The following is a 13277-nucleotide window of genomic DNA, read 5'->3' on the forward strand; positions in this document are numbered from 1 at the left end:
GAGAGAAGAAAGCTCTCTTAGCTTCCTTTCAATGCATAGGTTCAGCAGGCTAGTAGAATCCCCATTTTTGTCTTTGACATTGCAAATGAAACCATCCACCCACAGAGAAATTAGCTCTCTGCATCTGTTCTAGCCCCTCCTGCGGAGGCTGCATTTTCCCGAAAGTAGCATGTGAATGTTTGTGTTGCTGACAAACACATGGACTGGGAGAGAATAATCAGCACTGACATTCTAGCCGTGGGTCTGGGCCCAGCGTGCATTCTGCATTGTTTTCATGAGGTGATTCTCGTAGGATAAATGAGCCTGCCCCATCAGCAGAAAATGTTGCAATGGATGTGCCGAGTTATGCTTACCTCCCCAGCCTCGCACCCCAGGTCCTCCTGCTTTCTAGTTGGTTCTTCCCTCCCCTCCCTTGCAATGTGGAAACTTTTCAGCCTTTCTGTCATTTCTGAACAATAAGTATTTGAATAGTAAGCATTCTAATCTGGTTCAGAATTGTTATGATGAACAGTTATGCCTTGCATACCTGGTCACTGTTTTCTAAAGCAAGGCTTCAAATTATATTAATAGCACTATATAAAATGCTGAAAAAATAAAAAAGCTGCCACAAATACACCATAATGGTGTTCTTGAGGCCAGTGTCACACACCCAGTCTATCCTGTAGAGGCCATTGCTTGGCTCATATTCCTGAAATACCGCTTTTGTTTATTATTCTACTGCCTGACACTTACCAGTGCCTACCACCTCTCCCAGTAAATTTTAAACTCTGCTGCCTGCCTGGCCCTCAAGTCTGCCCCAAATCCACTTATATAAAGTAGTCCCTGCTTATCCACAGGGGATACGTTCCAAGACCTCCAGTAAATACCTGAAACTGTGGGTAGCACCAACCCTATATATACTCTGCATTTTCCTATACATACATACCTGCGATCAAGTTTAATTTATAAATTAGGCGCAGTAAGAGATTAACAACACTAATAACAAAATAGAATACTTATAACAATATATTGTAATAAAAGCTATGTGAATATGGGCTCTCTTGCTATCAAAATGTCTTAGCAGTGTACTCACCTAGTTTTGGACCGCAGTTGACCATAGGTAACTGAAACTGTGGAAAGTGAAACCGTGGATAAGGTGGGGACTACTGTGTGTAACAACAATAATGTAAAAACAGCAGCTCATATTTTAGCTACCATACTACATGCATTGTCATTTAATTGTAAAATGATTTTATGAGGAAGGTACTGTTAGAATCTTCATTTTATAGATGGAGAAACTAAGGTACAGATTGTAAGAAACTTGCCCTAAAGTTATACCACTGTTGAGTGATAGAATTAGAATTCAAACTCGTGTTTGTTTACCTCCAAAGCCTGTGCTCTTAACCATCTTGCCATAGTGGGCCCCAGGTAAATGAGTGCCTGAAGACAGTGAGTGACTTGTACAGTCCAGCAGTTACTGACGTGGTCCTCTTTCAGAGTGTGCGAGACTAACTCACCAGCACTCGGTTAGCTGTGGAGGGAAGGGAGGATTCTGTCTGGAGCTGGAACTGCTCAGGGAGCCCCTCTCTGGATTCTGCACTGACAGCTGCAGACAGAAACCACGTGGCACTTCCGAAAGGAGAAAGCTCTGAAATCATCCAGGTAGCATTATTTGACTTTTCAATCCTTTTCATAATAAAGTATTTAAAATGTACAAAAATGAATAATACATCTGACGTCCATGTATCCAACACTCAATTTAAAATCTAAAAAGCTGACTTGGTTTCTGTATTCCACCTCCCTTTGCTGTTTTATAGACCTTTTGGTTCTAATGACTTAAAAAAAATAGGATTCCCTTTTATTTACGTATGACAACAATACCATTATTATCACTCCCCAAAACAGCAGTAATTCCTTAATATAATCGACAGTCTAGTCAATGTTCACAGTTTCCCACTTACCTCATTTTTCCTTAAACAATTGATTTGTTTGAATCAGGGTTCAAGAAAAGTACATATATTGTATTTAGTGTTTCTTTCTTTTTTTTTTTTTTTTTTTTTTTTTTTGAGACGGAGTCTCACTCTGTCACCCAAACTGGAGTGCAGTGGTGTGATCTTGGCTCACTGCAAGCTTCGCCTCCCGGGCGCTAGCGATTCTCCCGCCTCAGCCTCCTAAGTAGCTGGCATTACAGGCGTGTGCCACTATACCCGGCTAATTTTTTTTGTAGTTTAGTAGAGACGGGGTTTCGCCATGTTGTCCAGGGTGGTTTCAAACTCCTGAGCTCAGGCAATCCGCTCACCTCGGCCTCCCAAAGTGTTGGGATTACAGGCGTGAGCCACTGCACCCAGCCGTTAATGTGTTTCTTAAGTGGCTTTTAATTTATGAATTTATGGTTTTCCTTTTTTTTTTTTTTATGAGACGGAGTCTTGCTCTGTCACCAGACTGGAGTGCAGTGGCACAATCACGGCTCATTGCAACCTCCACCTCCCGGGTTCAAGCGATTCTCCTGCCTCAGCCTCCTGAGAAGCTGGGAATACAGGCGCGTGCCACCACGCCTGGCTGATTTTTTGTATTTTTAGTAGAGATGGGGTTTCACTGTGTTAGCCAGGATAGTCTCGATCTCCTGACCTCGTGATCTGCCCACCTTGGCCTCCCAAAGTGCAGGGATTACAGATGTGAGCCACCGCGTTGGCTTTTTTTTTTTTTTTTTTTTTGAGACGGAGTCTCATTCTGTCGCCCAGGCTAGAGTGCAGTGGCATGATCTCAGCTCACTGCAGCCATTGCCTCCTGGATTCAAGCGATTCTTGTGCCCCACCCTCCCAAGTAGCTTGAATTATGGGTGTGAGCCACCATGCCTGGAATAGAGATGGTTTTGCCATGTTGCCTAGGCTGGTCTCGAACTCCTGAGCTAAAGTGATCCACCTGCCTCAGCCTTCCAAAGTGCTGGGATTACAGGCTAAGCCATCGCACCTGGCCTCCTTTTTTAAATTTAAATTTTTTGCTTGCAATTTATTTGTTGAAGAAACTGGTCGTTTATTCTCTAGAGTTTCCCACATTCTGGATTTTTTAAGGATATCTAATGTAACTTTGCTGTTGTCTCTGTAGTGAGTTAACTTACCCTTTAATCTGTTGGTCACTGCAGGAGGTTCCAAGTTATTCAGGTCTCCATAAATAGAAGGGATTCACTGGCCCTTGTAGTTTGGTCTGGCCCCAAGGTCATTGCTGAGGAGTCTTTCAAAATGTTCCAGGTGTCAGGGAATGACATTATCAACAGCAGGCCATCTCTAATTGAAAACATTCTGCCTCAGAAGGAATTTTACAACTGCCATGTGGAAAGGCATTTTCGTGTTCCCTAGAGTTAGGGGAGAAAATCGTTAAGAGAATAAGTACCCTGGTTTTCTTCTTTTAGACAGTGCTTGTTGCTTTAAGGATTTCTGGGGCTCAGTGCCAGAAACTCCTTGGGATATTATTGTCTTACAGTTTAGATCTGCTTATCAGGAAACGTCTGAGAATCCCTAGAGGGTCAGGGAAGAGGAGAATGAGTTTACATTAAAACCAGACTTTGTTAGTGCCTGTTAGAGTCCCGTATTTTTGAGCAGCTATATGGGCTGTGGAACATAACACTCATCCATATGTTTTTCAAACCCATAGTTTTAATTACTTGTTCTTTTTGCTACCACTGTCTAGATGTTGTTCAATAATTATAATACCTGGACTGCTGTAGACACGAAGAAATCCGTTTCGTTGTATTTTTCTTTTAGTTTTGCTGCGTTGACCTGCTAGTCAGCTGTGATAGTTCTGTGGGGTAGTGAGCCAGTATTAAAGTGAAAAGAATGAAAATTGTTGAAGTATGCAGCTGTGTTTGGATTTATTTAGTGATTTGACGGGGATAAGAATAAAGTATCTCAATATTTTCATTTAAAGTCAAATGGTTAATAAGTCAAGACTAAAAATCTAAACTAGAAAAAGAAAGACATTCAATAAATTTATTATAACTCTACTTAATACTTGTATTAGTATTTTACTAGCTGGTTATTTTAAGTAAGAATTTTGCTTTGATTAAAGACGTTGAAAACAGTTATGAAAATCTTTTGGGTTGAATTTTATTTTTTTAATTTAGTTGGAGTCTCGCTTTGTCACCCAGGCTGGATTGCAGTGGTGCGATTTCGGCTCACTGCAACCTCTGCCTCCTGGTTTCAAGTGATCCTCGTGTCTCAGCCTCCCAAGTAGCTGGGATTACAGGCGGGTGCCACCATGCCTGGCCAATTTTTTATTTTTAGTAAAGACGGGCTTTCACCATTTTGGCCAGGCTGGTCTCAAACTTCTGACCTCAGGTGATCCACCTGCCTTGGCCTCCCAAAGTTCTGGGATTACAGGCGTGAACCACCGCCCCCAGCCTTTGGGTTGAATTTTACCAATATGTTCAAACTTTATTCTTGTATCCCATAGGTGGGATTCAAGCTTGGTGAATATTCTCTTCTTGTGATTCCAAATGTTTAAAAATTAAAATATAATTATTATTCACAGTGTTGATCAGAGGTGATTTGCTAGTTTACTGATTGTTTTCCCTGCAGTGATCAGCTAACAATAAAAATAGCACTTCATGTTCACAACTGTTCACAGGTAGCAATAATACATACAGGAGATAATGTATTTGAAAAGCAGTCTTGTAAATGTAATTGTACTGTAATAATGTGTCCATGTGGCCTTGCAGAGAACTGCCCATTGTAGATCAATGCCCACTGTGCCTGATGTGGTAGCACCTGGGTGACTCCACTGTCCCTTCTTGAAGACAGACGTGCTTATTATTTTGGCAACAGCCACTGGCCCCAAAAGGCAAAGATAATCAGACAGTGTTTATATAGTTGCTCTTCTAGATTAAGTTTGTCACATTCTTATAGAATAGTCTGTCTCTCTGTGTGTTCACTTTTATTTCTGTCCATCATAAGACACAGGTGCTCCAAGTCACATATCTGCAACTGCTCTGGCCCACCAGCACTTCAAAGCTCACCCCATGAAATGCCCCCAACAAGCCTGTTTGGTCATGACTTAAACAAGATTGGATGTCTTTTTCCTAGATTCCCCTGCTAGTATTTTGGTGAGGCTAGAGCTTAGTGTATGTGGTAGGTAGAGGGTGTCAAGAAATGAGGTCAAACTTGTATGCAGGGACTAGCTCATGACAAGCTTTGTATGATCTGCAAACAAGTTTTAGACACTTCCTACAAGTGATGGATGGGGGAGCCTTACAGGAACTTCAGGCAGTGAAGATGTATACGATTTCGGTTTTTGCCAGGTGCCATGATCATGACTGTAATCCCAGCACTTCAGGAGGCTAAGGTGGGTGGATGGCTTGAGCCCAGGAAGAGACCAACCTGGGCAACATGGGGAAATCCATCTCTACAAAAAATACAAAAATTAGCTGAGCATGGTGGCGCACGTCTGTCGTCCCAGCTACTTGGGAGGCTGAGATGGGAGGATTGCTTGAGACTGGGAGGTCAAGGCTGCAGTGAGCTGTCATCGCATCACTGCACTCCAGCCTGGGCAACCGAGTGAGACTGTCTCCAAAAAAAAAAAAAAAAAAAATTGTTTTCAGGCCAGGCACAGTGGCACATGCCCAGCTACTTGGGAGGCTGAAGCTGGAGGATCACTTGAGTAGGAGTTTGAGTCTAGCCTGGGCAACATAGCAAGACCCTTCTCTTTAAACAAACAAACAAAACCATTTTTAAGAAGATAATCCTAGTTGGGTGTGGAAAATAGGACAAAGGCAGATAAGATTGATAGGTAGCCATTTAGGAAGCTATTGCAGGAGCCCCAAAGAAAAGATGATGAGAATCATAGTTTGATGTGTTTAAAGGATTTAACAGTAATGCCAATGTTTTTCCTAGAAGTACAGGATATGTTTTAGAAGAGTCAGTAAATTGATTTCATATCCCTCTTCTATTCCTGGAAGGCATTTGGCAAAGGCTTTCCTGGACCCATATGCAGGGATCTCATTTATAAACTTCTGCCAAATCCTTGTGGGTCTGCTGTGAAGACACAGCTCATTTTAGAGCTTAGAGTAGAGGGGCACGTCAATTGCGTTGTCCTGGTGACCAGTAACCACAGAGTCACATGACTCCCCCTTCCTCTCAAGAAGACAGCAGCAGTTTTGAGAAGTTGGCCCCGCTTAGAGCCTGCTGCCTCATCCCTATTATTTATGTTCCCCTCCGCCTGGGTGATGATGGTCATCATCATCATCACCCGCCATTGTCATCAGTGTTCTCATTGCTGACATTTACTGAGTACTGTATGTACCATTTGCCAGGAAATATATTAAATGTTTTACCTACATTATCAAATTTAATCCTTATACACCCTATGAAATAAATTACTGTTATTATCTTCCATTACACATGAGGAAACTAAAGTTCAGAGGGGTTTAAGTAACTTGCCCAAGGTCACATAGCTTGATAAATGGCAGAGCCAGAAATTGAAACTAAATTCTGTCTGACTGGAGTCTGGGCTCCTAACTGTTATGTAGTTATTACTTAATACAGTTTAGTAGCAAATATGACTTCTCTTTTTAAATTTGCTCTTTTATGTAGCATCATCCACCCAGTGAAAGCTCACTTAATCAAACACTGTGTTTGTTACCTACCCTCCATGCCCATCCTATAACAGGCATAAAACACAAGTTTAAAATATCTATTAAAACATGAAGTGTAGGAAAAACTTTGTAGGGGAGGGGAGGTGGATGTGGGTGGCAGAATAGGGAAGCTATTTAAATTTCTAGCTTTTTTCAAGGCAGAGTATTCATGCATGCCTTCTGTATTTTTTTTCTACCTTCACAGTTTTTTTAAAGACAGGGTCTTGCTCTGTTGCCCAGGCTGGAATGCAGTGGCATGATCACAGCTCACTGCAGCCTCAAATCTCCCAGGCTTAAGCAATCCCCTTCCACCTTAGCCTCCCAAGTAGCTAGGACTACAGGTGCACACCACCATGCCCAGCTAATTTTTAATAAATTTTCGTAGAGACAGTCTCACTATGTTGCCTAGACTGGTCTTGAACTCCTGGCCTCAAGTGATCCAACCCCCTTGGCCTCCCAAAATGCTGGGATTATAGGCATGAGCCACCATGCCTGGCCTGCCTTCACTATTTTGTGAAGTATAGAGATTTCAGAAAGAGGAGGGACACTTACTTTTAAAAATCGAGATACAATTCACATACCACAAAATTCACATTTTTGAAGTATATAATTGGTTTTTAGTATATCCACAAAGTTGTACACCCATTCACTACTAATTCCAGAGCATTTTCATTACCCCCAAAAGAAACTTCATACCCAGTAGCAGTCAGTGCTCATTTTCCATTCCTGAGACATTCATTTTCAAACATATTAAATACCAAAATACATCCCAATGCTATGAAAAAGATTTTGGGAGTGTCTATCCACAATTCCTGTCTCTTTAATGCAGATAATGATAATAGCTGACACTGGTGTAATGCTTACTATTTGTGAGGTACTATTTTTAGTGCTTTACATATATTAATTTCATTACAACCCCATGAGCAGGTTTTATTTTTATTTTTATGTTGAGTCTTTATTTTTATTTTTATGTTGAGTCAGGGTCTTGCTCTGTAGCCCAGATTAGAGGGTGCAACACCACTCACTGCAGCCTTGATCTCCTGGGCTCAAGTGATCCTCCCACCTCAGCCTCCTGACTAGCTGGGGCTACAGTTGCACACCACCATGCCCAGCTAATTTTTTGCATTTTTTGTAGAGACCAGATTTCACTGTGTTGCCCAGTCTGGTCTTAAAACTCCTAGACTCGGCCGGGCGCGGTGGCTCACACCTGTAATCCCAGCACTTTGGGAGGCCCAGGCGAGCGGATCACGAGGTCAGGAGATCGAGACCATCCTGGCTAACACGGTGAAACCCCGTCTCTACTAAAAACACAAAAAATTAGCCGGGCGTAGTGGCGGGCGCCTGTAGTCCCAGCTACTCGGGAGGCTGAGGCAGGGGAATGGTGTGAACCCAGGAGGCGGAGCTTGCAGTGAGCTGAGATCACGCCACTGCACTCCAGCCTGGGAGACAGAGCCAGACTCCATCTCAAAAAAAAAAAAAAAAAACCAAAAAAACAAAACTCCTAGACTCAAGCAATCTACCTGCCTCAGCCTCCCAGAGTGCTGGGATTACAGGCGTGAGCCACTTGACCCAACCAGTTTCTATTATTAAACTCATTTTACAGTTAAGAAAGTTAAGACACAGAGAATTAACTTGCTCCAAAGAAGCAAGTAAGTAATTGTTTTAATAAAAAGTAATTGCTGTAATAAGGGATGGAGCTGGCATATAGATCTAGGCAGTCTGGCTCTATGGTCTGTACTCTTAACTATTACATTTTGTTTTGTTTTGTTTTGTTTTTGAGACAGGATCTTGCTCTGTCACCCAGGCTGGAGTGCAGTGGTGTGATCTCAGCTCACTGCAGCCTCAACATCCTGGACTCAAGCAGTCCTCCCACTTTAGCCTCCCAAGTAGCTGGGGCAATAGGCACATGCCACCTCACCCCCCCAATTTTTGGATTTTTTGTTTTAGAGATGGGGTCTCACTATGTTGCCCAGGCTGGTCTTGAACTCCTGAGCTCAAGCCATCTGCCCCTCTTAGCCTCCCAAAGTGGTGAGATTACAGGCATGTGCTACTGCTCCCAGCTTAACTTACGTACGCTTTAAGCTGATCATATTTCTTTTTTTTTTTTTTTTTTTGAGGCAGAGTCTCGCTCTGTCACCCAGGCTGGAGTGCAGTGGCGCAATCTTGGCTCACTGCAAACTCCGCCTCCTGGGTTCATGCCATTCTACTGCCTCAGCCTCCCGAGTAGCTGGGACTACAGGAGCCTGCCACCACGCCTGGCTAACTTTTTGTATTTTTAGTAGAGATGGGGTTTCACCATGTTAGCCAGGATGGTCTTGATCTCCTGACCTTGTGATCCGCCCGCCTCGGCCTCCCAAAGTATATGGGGTCTTTTGTGATTGGCTTCTTAGCACAATGTTTTCAAGGTCTTCATGATGAAGCTGATCATATTTCTATTTTAAAATGATATGAAGACCTTGAAAACATTGTGCTAAGAAGCCAATCACAAAAGACCCCATATTACATGATTTCATTTATATGAAATGTCCCAAATAGGCAAATCTATATATAGAGAAAGTAGATTAGTGTTAGCCTAGGGCTGGAGAGGAGAGGGGATGTCGTGGAGAAATGGGAAGTGACTGCTAGTGAGTATAAAATTTCTCAGACCAGCCGCGGTGCCTCACGCCTGTAATCCCAGCACTTTGGGAGGCTGAGGCAGGCGGATCATGAGGTCAGGAGTTTGAGACCACCCTGGCCAACATAGTGAAACTCTGTCTCTACTAAGAATACAAAAATCAGCCGAGCATGGTGGCACGTGCCTGTAGTCCCAGCTACTCAGGAGGCTGAGGCAGGAGAATCGCTTGAACTCAGGAGGCAGAGGTTGCAGTGAGCCAAGATTGCGCCACTGCACTCTAGCTTGGGCAACAGAGTAAGACTTCATCTCAAAAAAAAAAAAAAATTCTTTATGAGGTGATGAAGTTCTAAAACTGATAGTGATAATGGTCACACAACTCTGAATATGCTAAAAACTCATTGTACACTTTAAATGGGTGAATTGTATAGTATGTGAATTATGTCTCAATAAACCTGTTTTTAAAAAATGATATGAAGAGAAACAACCGGAATAATGATGTTGGTTAAAATATCTTTGCCTTCACCTGGAAAAAGATATATATATTTATATGTATATATATGTATAAGTGTGTGTGTGTATATATATATATATATACACACACTTATACACACACTGTCTCTCTTTTCCTTTTTTTTTGTTCATTAATTTGGGGTGTTTAGTCATTTGCAACCAATCCTATTTTTTTTTTTTGAGACAGGGTCTGGCTTTGTCACCCAGGCTGGAGTGCGGTGGTGTATCTCAGCTCACTGCAACCTCTGCCTCCTGGGCAGAAGCTGTCCTCCCACCTCAGCCTCCCGAGTAGCTGGGACTACAGTTGCACGCCACCATGCCCAGCTAATTTTTGTATTTTCAGTAGAGATGAGTTTCACCATGTTGCCCAGACTGGTCTCAAACTCCTGAGCTCAAGCCATCTGCCCACCTTAGCCTCCCAAAGTGCTGGGATTACAGGCATGAGCCACCACGCCTAGCCGGCCAATCCTAATTTTAACCATTGTATCTGCCTACTAAAAAATCTTCAGGTGCTGCTAATTGCCCAAAAAACAAAACCCAACCTTCCTAACCTGGAAATAAGTCCTGTGAAACCTCATGTACCTCTGTGGGAAAGAATAGTGTGATCACTGGGAATGTGAATGTACGTTTTGATGTATAAATTAAGATAGCTCAGTATGTTAAACTATTCACCATGTAAATATTTATGGAGGGCTTACTGTGTATCAGGCAGAACTCTAGGTGCCTGATTGACATCAGTGAATAAGATAGACAAAAAGAATCCCTGCCCTATAGGACATACAGGAAACAGGGATGGATCCAAAAGATAATAGTTAACTCAAATGATAAGAGTTATGTGTGGGTTTAATAGAAGAGGGGGCACATAGCAGTTTAATAGAAGAGGGGGTACATAGCAGTTTAATAGAAGAGGGGGTACATAGCAGTTTAATAGAAGAGGGGGTACATAGCAGTTTAATAGAAGAGGGGGTACATAGCAGTTTAATAGAAGAGGGGGCACATAGCAGTTTAATAGAAGAGGGGGCACATAGCAGTTTAATAGAAGAGGGGGTACATAGCAGTTTAATAGAAGAGGGGGTACATAGCAGTTTAATAGAAGAGGGGGTACATAGCAGTTTAATAGAAGAGGGGGTACATAGCAGTTTAATAGAAGAGGGGGCACATAGCAGTTTAATAGAAGAGGGGGCACATAGCAGTTTAATAGAAGAGGGGGCACATAGCAGTTTAATAGAAGAGGGGGTACATAGCAGTTTAATAGAAGAGGGGGTACATAGCAGTTTAATAGAAGAGGGGGTACATAGCAGTTTAATAGAAGAGGGGGTACATAGCAGTTTAATAGAAGAGGGGGTACATAGCAGTTTAATAGAAGAGGGGGTACATAGCAGTTTAATAGAAGAGGGGGTACATAGCAGTTTAATAGAAGAGGGGGCACATAGCAGTTTAATAGAAGAGGGGGCACATAGCAGTTTAATAGAAGAGGGGGCACATAGCAGTTTAATAGAAGAGGGGGTACATAGCAGTTTAATAGAAGAGGGGGTACATAGCAGTTTAATAGAAGAGGGGGTACATAGCAGTTTAATAGAAGAGGGGGTACATAGCAGTTTAATAGAAGAGGGGGCACATAGCAGTTTAATAGAAGAGGGGGCACATAGCAGTTTAATAGAAGAGGGGGTACATAGCAGTTTAATAGAAGAGGGGGTACATAGCAGTTTAATAGAAGAGGGGGTACATAGCAGTTTAATAGAAGAGGGGGCACATAGCAGTTTAATAGAAGGGGGGCACATAGCAGTTTAATAGAAGAGGGGGTACATAGCAGTTTAGCTGATCTGAGCTAGACTAGGTTGAATCCTATAGTCTTCCATTTGGGTTCAAGTCTGTTTTTTCTTTTTTTTGAGACAGAGTTTCGCTCTTGTTGCCCAGGCTGGAGTGCAGTGGCGCGATCTCGGCTCACTGCAACCTCCGCCTCCCAGGTTCAAGTGATTCTCCTGCCTCAGTGTCCCAAATAGCTGGGATCACAGGTGCCCACCACCACACCCGGCTAATTTTTGTATTTTTAGTAGAGATGGGGCTTCACCTTGTTGGCCAGGCTTGTCTTGAATTCCTGACCTCAGGTGATCCACCTGTCTCAGCCTCCCAAAGTGCTGGGATTACAGGCATGAGCCACTGCGCCTGGCCTCAAGTCTATTTTTTCTTGTCTTCATTCTGGGGCCCAGGCTAAAGAGCCAGGGGCTTTCGGGGCATGCTCTTCTAATGGCAGATTACAGGAGCACTACAGGACAGGCCAAACCATAAAATAATGGCTGAAAGCCTATGCTTATGCCATCTCCACTCCACTCCAAGTCCTACCAAAATGTGACAGGGAAACATACTCTGCCTGTAGTGGGAGGCACTGCACAATTACACCGTAAAGGGTGTGGATATGTAATTCTATATTTGTATACTATTAATAATATACATAATGATATACATTATTATACACATATAATTACACATCTTGTAAGGAGATATAATTCCTACAAGAGAGTGAAGATTATTGAATAGCAGTTCTGTCTACTAGAGTATAATAATAAGAAAAAGTAGCTGAAAAAGTTTGAACATAGAGGTGAATGGACATGGGTATAGAAAGGGCTAAAAGTTGGCTGGGTGCGGTGGCTCACGCCTATAATCTCAGCACGTTTGGGAGGCTGAGGCAGACAAATCACTTGAGATCAGGAGTTTGAGACCAGCCTGGCCAACATGGTAAAACCCCATTTCTACTAAAAATATAAAAATTAGCCGGGTGTGGTGGCTTATGCCTGTAGTCCCAGCTCCTCGGGAGGCTGAGGCAGGAGAGTCACTTGAACCCAGGAGGCAGAGGTTGCAGTGAGCCGAGATTGAACCACTGCACTCCAGCCTGAGTGACAGAGCAAGACTCCGTCTCGAAAAAAAAAAAATTTGTCAGGCATGTCAGGATATTGCTAGAGGAGTGGGGACAAATTGTGAATTATGGTAGTTAAATGATGCACTGATCTTTGTCTTGTTTCAGTGTTGCTAGTATGAATTCTAATTCATAACACTATGGTATAAAGACATTAGATATTTACTTATCTAAATCTCATTTTACCTATTCTAAGCTCCCCTCTACCTGGCTATTGGAAAACTTAATTTTAGGCATCATTGGAGCCCTTCTTCCTTTCCTGTACCCAGTGGGCCAGGCATGAACAGAGCAAGACTAACCCTTATATGCAAATCTGACAAGGACATTTAAAGAAAAGGGAGTTATAGACTAATAACCCTTGAGAGCACGGGTGTAAAAATCTGTATCAAAAAACTACTAAATTGAAAATTGAAGTCTCTAAAGAGGATAATACATCATAAGCAAGTAGAATTTATCCCAGGAATGCAAGGTTGATTTAACATTTAAACTTATGACATCAGAATAAAGGGGGAAAATGTTCATCTCATTGGATGCAGGAAAAGCATTTGATAAAATTCAACAACTAGTCATGATTTTTTTTTTAAGCAAAACGAAACACTGCAGAACTGGAGTGAAGTTGTGAACTATTTCCCCTG

At 42.4% G+C, this 13277-nt stretch overlaps 1 protein-coding gene and 1 long non-coding RNA gene across 6 annotated transcripts in view; one reads left to right on the forward strand and one right to left on the reverse strand.

Moving 5' to 3' along the window:
• LOC129467698 (uncharacterized) overlaps window positions 1–13277 on the reverse strand; it is a 78415-nt gene that overhangs the window by 13461 nt on the left and 51677 nt on the right. Inside the window, exons 2-3 of the long non-coding RNA XR_008652435.2 lie at window positions 3098–3331; window positions 1363–1510 (exon numbers count right to left, since the gene is read on the reverse strand). This is a non-coding gene — a long non-coding RNA (uncharacterized lncRNA). The remainder of the gene's footprint in view (window positions 1–1362; window positions 1511–3097; window positions 3332–13277) is intronic.
• The window catches only part of DNMBP (dynamin binding protein), a 131214-nt gene that overhangs the window by 9368 nt on the left and 108569 nt on the right, over window positions 1–13277 (forward strand). The window lies entirely within an intron of this gene.

Source organism: Symphalangus syndactylus, chromosome 2 (genome assembly GCF_028878055.3).
Source record: "Symphalangus syndactylus isolate Jambi chromosome 2, NHGRI_mSymSyn1-v2.1_pri, whole genome shotgun sequence".
In the NCBI taxonomy this organism is placed as follows: domain Eukaryota; kingdom Metazoa; phylum Chordata; class Mammalia; order Primates; family Hylobatidae; genus Symphalangus; species Symphalangus syndactylus.